The following is a 7,023-nucleotide window of genomic DNA, read 5'->3' as shown; positions in this document are numbered from 1 at the left end:
CTGTACACTGCTCTGAGGTAACTGTGTGTTATATATATCATATTATATAGGGTCACCGGTCTCCTCTGTATTATTATCTATACACTGACTGTACAATGCTCTGAGGTAACTGTGTGTGATATATATATAATATTATATGGGGTCACCGGTCTCCTCTGTATTATTATCTATACACTGACTCGTACAATGCTCTGAGGTAACTGTGTGTGATATATATAATATTATATGGGGGTCACCGGTCTCCTCTGTATTATTATCTATACACTGACTGTACACTGCTCTGAGGTAACTGTGTGTGATATATATATAATATTATATGGGGGTCACCGGTCTCCTCTGTATTATTATCTATACACTGACTGTACAATGCTCTGAGGTAACTGTGTGTGATATATATATAATATTATATGGGGTCACTGGTCTCCTCTGTATTATTATCTATACACTGACTGTACAATGCTCTGAGGTAACTGTGTGTGATATATATATAATATTATATGGGGTCACTGGTCTCCTCTGTATTATTATCTATACACTGACTGTACAATGCTCTGAGGTAACTGTGTGTGATATATATATAATATTATATGGGGTCACCGGTCTCCTCTGTATTATTATCTATACACTGACTGTACAATGCTCTGAGGTAACTGTGTGTTATATATATAATATTATAGGGTCACCGGTCTCCTCTGTATTATTATCTATACACTGACTGTACAATGCTCTGAGGTAACTGTGTGTGATATATATATAATATTATATGGGGTCACTGGTCTCCTCTGTATTATTATCTATACACTGACTGTACACTGCTCTGAGGTAACTGTGTGTGATATATATATAATATTATATGGGGTCACTGGTCTCCTCTGTATTATTATCTATACACTGACTGTACACTGCTCTGAGGTAACTGTGTGTGATATATATAATAATATTATATGGGGTCACTGGTCTCCTCTGTATTATTATCTATACACTGACTGTACACTGCTCTGAGGTAACTGTGTGTGATATATATATAATATTATATGGGGTCACCGGTCTCCTCTGTATTATTATCTCCTCTGTATTATTATCTATACACTGACTGTACAATGCTCTGAGGTAACTGTGTGTGATATATATAATATTATATGGGGTCACCGGTCTCCTCTGTATTATTATCTATACACTGACTGTACACTGCTCTGAGGTAACTGTGTGTGATATATATATAATATTATATGGGGTCACCGGTCTCCTCTGTATTATTATCTATACACTGACTGTACAATGCTCTGAGGTAACTGTGTGTGATATATATATAATATTATATGGGGTCACTGGTCTCCTCTGTATTATTATCTATACACTGACTGTACAATGCTCTGAGGTAACTGTGTGTGATATATATATAATATTATATGGGGTCACTGGTCTCCTCTGTATTATTATCTATACACTGACTGTACAATGCTCTGAGGTAACTGTGTGTGATATATATATAATATTATATGGGGTCACCGGTCTCCTCTGTATTATTATCTATACACTAACTGTACAATGCTCTGAGGTAACTGTGTGTTATATATATAATATTATATAGGGTCACCGGTCTCCTCTGTATTATTATCTATACACTGACTGTACAATGCTCTGAGGTAACTGTGTGTGATATATATAATATTATATGGGGTCACCGGTCTCCTCTGTATTATTATCTATACACTGACTGTACAATGCTCTGAGGTAACTGTGTGTGATATATATATAATATTATATGGGGTCACCGGTCTCCTCTGTATTATTATCTATACACTGACTGTACAATGCTCTGAGGTAACTGTGTGTGATATATATATAATATTATATGGGGTCACTGGTCTCCTCTGTATTATTATCTATACACTGACTGTACAATGCTCTGAGGTAACTGTGTGTTATATATATAATATTATATAGGGTCACCGGTCTCCTCTGTATTATTATCTATACACTGACTGTACAATGCTCTGAGGTAACTGTGTGTGATATATATATAATATTATATGGGGTCACCGGTCTCCTCTGTATTATTATCTATACACTGACTGTACACTGCTCTGAGGTAACTGTGTGTTATATATATATAATATTATATGGGGTCACTGGTCTCCTCTGTATTATTATCTATACACTGACTGTACACTGCTCTGAGGTAACTGTGTGTTATATATATAATATTATATGGGGTCACCGGCCTCCTCTGTATTATTATCTATACACTGACTGTACACTGCTCTGAGGTAACTGTGTGTTATATATATAATATTATATGGGGTCACCGGTCTCCTCTGTATTATTATCTATACACTGACTGTACAATGCTCTGAGGTAACTGTGTGTGATATATATATAATATTATATGGGGTCACCGGTCTCCTCTGTATTATTATCTATACACTGACTGTACAATGCTCTGAGGTAACTGTGTGTGATATATATATAATATTATATGGGGTCACTGGTCTCCTCTGTATTATTATCTATACACTGACTGTACAATGCTCTGAGGTAACTGTGTGTGATATATATAATATTATATGGGGTCACTGGTCTCCTCTGTATTATTATCTATACACTGACTGTACAATGCTCTGAGGTAACTGTGTGTGATATATATATATATATATAATATTATATGGGGTCACTGGTCTCCTCTGTATTATTATCTATACACTGACTGTACACTGCTCTGAGGTAACTGTGTGTTATATATATATAATATTATATGGGGTCACGGCCTCCTCTGTATTATTATCTATACACTGACTGTACACTGCTCTGAGGTAACTGTGTGTTATATATATAATATTATATGGGGTCACCGGTCTCCTCTGTATTATTATCTATACACTGACTGTACAATGCTCTGAGGTAACTGTGTGTGATATATATATAATATTATATGGGGTCACCGGTCTCCTCTGTATTATTATCTATACACTGACTGTACAATGCTCTGAGGTAACTGTGTGTGATATATATATAATATTATATGGGGTCACTGGTCTCCTCTGTATTATTATCTATACACTGACTGTACAATGCTCTGAGGTAACTGTGTGTGATATATATATAATATTATATGGGGTCACTGGTCTCCTCTGTATTATTATCTATACACTGACTGTACAATGCTCTGAGGTAACTGTGTGTGATATATATATATATATATATAATATTATATGGGGTCACCGGTCTCCTCTGTATTATTATCTATACACTGACTGTACAATGCTCTGAGGTAACTGTGTGTTATATATATAATATTATATAGGGTCACCGGTCTCCTCTGTATTATTATCTATACACTGACTGTACAATGCTCTGAGGTAACTGTGTGTGATATATATATAATATTATATGGGGTCACTGGTCTCCTCTGTATTATTATCTATACACTGACTGTACAATGCTCTGAGGTAACTGTGTGTGATATATATATAATATTATATGGGGTCACCGGTCTCCTCTGTATTATTATCTATACACTGACTGTACAATGCTCTGAGGTAACTGTGTGTTATATATATAATATTATATAGGGTCACCGGTCTCCTCTGTATTATTATCTATACACTGACTGTACAATGCTCTGAGGTAACTGTGTGTGATATATATAATATTATATGGGGTCACCGGTCTCCTCTGTATTATTATCTATACACTGACTGTACAATGCTCTGAGGTAACTGTGTGTGATATATATATAATATTATATGGGGTCACCGGTCTCCTCTGTATTATTATCTATACACTGACTGTACAATGCTCTGAGGTAACTGTGTGTGATATATATATAATATTATATGGGGTCACTGGTCTCCTCTGTATTATTATCTATACACTGACTGTACAATGCTCTGAGGTAACTGTGTGTGATATATATATAATATTATATGGGGTCACTGGTCTCCTCTGTATTATTATCTATACACTGACTGTACAATGCTCTGAGGTAACTGTGTGTGATATATATATATATATATAATTATATGGGGTCACTGGTCTCCTCTGTATTATTATCTATACACTGACTGTACACTGCTCTGAGGTAACTGTGTGTTATATATATAATATTATATGGGGTCACCGGCCTCCTCTGTATTATTATCTATACACTGACTGTACACTGCTCTGAGGTAACTGTGTGTTATATATATAATATTATATGGGGTCACCGGTCTCCTCTGTATTATTATCTATACACTGACTGTACAATGCTCTGAGGTAACTGTGTGTGATATATATATAATATTATATGGGGTCACCGGTCTCCTCTGTATTATTATCTATACACTGACTGTACAATGCTCTGAGGTAACTGTGTGTGATATATATATAATATTATATGGGGTCACTGGTCTCCTCTGTATTATTATCTATACACTGACTGTACAATGCTCTGAGGTAACTGTGTGTGATATATATATAATATTATATGGGGTCACCTGGTCTCCTCTGTATTATTATCTATACACTGACTGTACAATGCTCTGAGGTAACTGTGTGTGATATATATATATATATATAATATTATATGGGGTCACTGGTCTCCTCTGTATTATTATCTATACACTGACTGTACACTGCTCTGAGGTAACTGTGTGTTATATATATAATATTATATGGGGTCACCGGCCTCCTCTGTATTATTATCTATACACTGACTGTACACTGCTCTGAGGTAACTGTGTGTTATATATATAATATTATATGGGGTCACCGGTCTCCTCTGTATTATTATCTATACACTGACTGTACAATGCTCTGAGGTAACTGTGTGTGATATATATATAATATTATATGGGGTCACCGGTCTCCTCTGTATTATTATCTATACACTGACTGTACAATGTTCTGAGGTAACTGTGTGTGATATATATATAATATTATATGGGGTCACTGGTCTCCTCTGTATTATTATCTATACATACACTGACTGTACAATGCTCTGAGGTAACTGTGTGTGATATATATATAATATTATATGGGGTCACCGGTCTCCTCTGTATTATTATCTATACACTGACTGTACAATGCTCTGAGGTAACTGTGTGTGATATATATATAATATTATATGGGGTCACTGGTCTCCTCTGTATTATTATCTATACACTGACTGTACAATGCTCTGAGGTAACTGTGTGTGATATATATATAATATTATATGGGGTCACTGGTCTCCTCTGTATTATTATCTATACACTGACTGTACAATGCTCTGAGGTAACTGTGTGTGATATATATATATAATATTATATATGGGGTCACGGTCTCCTCTGTATTATTATCTATACACTGACTGTACAATGCTCTGAGGTAACTGTGTGTGATATATATATAATATTATATGGGGTCACTGGTCTCCTCTGTATTATTATCTATACACTGACTGTACAATGCTCTGAGGTAACTGTGTGTGATATATATATAATATTATATGGGGTCACTGGTCTCCTCTGTATTATTATCTATACAGTGACTGTACAATGCTCTGAGGTAACTGTGTGTTATATATATATAATATTATATGGGGTCACCGGTCTCCTCTGTATTATTATCTATACACTGACTGTACAATGCTCTGAGGTAACTGTGTGTGATATATATATAATATTATATGGGGTCACTGGTCTCCTCTGTATTATTATCTATACACTGACTGTACAATGCTCTGAGGTAACTGTGTGTGATATATATATAATATTATATGGGGTCACTGGTCTCCTCTGTATTATTATCTATACACTGACTGTACAATGCTCTGAGGTAACTGTGTGTGATATATATATAATATTATATGGGGTCACTGGTCTCCTCTGTATTATTATCTATACACTGACTGTACAATGCTCTGAGGTAACTGTGTGTTATATATATAATATTATATGGGGTCACCGGTCTCCTCTGTATTATTATCTATACACTGACTGTACAATGCTCTGAGGTAACTAGTTGTTATATATATAATATTATATGGGGTCACCGGTCTCCTCTGTATTATTATCTATACACTGACTGTACACTGCTCTGAGGTAACTCTGTGTGTTATATATATATAATATTATATGGGGTCACCGGTCTCCTCTGTATTATTATCTATACACTGACTGTACACTGCTCTGAGGTAACTGTGTGTGATATATATATATATAATATTATATGGGGTCACCGGTCTCCTCTGTATTATTATCTATACAGTGACTGTACACTGCTCTGAGGTAACTCTGTGTGTTATATATATAATATTATATGGGGTCACCGGTCTCCTCTGTATTATTATCTATACACTGACTGTACACTGCTCTGAGGTAACTGTGTGTTATATATATAATATTATATGGGGTCACCGGTCTCCTCTGTATTATTATCTATACACTGACTGTACACTGCTCTGAGGTAACTCTGTGTGTTATATATATAATATTATATGGGGTCACCAGACTCCTCTGTATTATTATCTATACACTGACTGTACAATGCTCTGAGGTAACTGTGTGTTATATATATAATATTATATAGGGTCACCGGTCTCCTCTGTATTATTATCTATACACTGACTGTACACTGCTCTGAGGTAACTGTGTGTTATATATATAATATTATATGGGGTCACCAGACTCCTCTGTATTATTATCTATACACTGACTGTACAATGCTCTGAGGTAACTCTGTGTGTTATATATATAATATTATATGGGGTCACCGGTCTCCTCTGTATTATTATCTATACACTGACTGTACAATGCTCTGAGGTAACTGTGTGTGATATATATAATATTATATGGGGTCACTGGTCTCCTCTGTATTATTATCTATACACTAACTGTACAATGCTCTGAGGTAACTGTGTGTGATATATATATAATATTATATGGGGTCACTGGTCTCCTCTGTATTATTATCTATACACTGACTGTACACTGCTCTGAGGTAACTGTGTGATATATATATAATATTATATGGGGTCACCGGTCTCCTCTGTATTATTAT

Source organism: Mixophyes fleayi, chromosome 2 (genome assembly GCF_038048845.1).
Source record: "Mixophyes fleayi isolate aMixFle1 chromosome 2, aMixFle1.hap1, whole genome shotgun sequence".
NCBI lineage: Eukaryota > Metazoa > Chordata > Amphibia > Anura > Limnodynastidae > Mixophyes > Mixophyes fleayi.
This window is presented reverse-complemented; position numbering follows the sequence as displayed.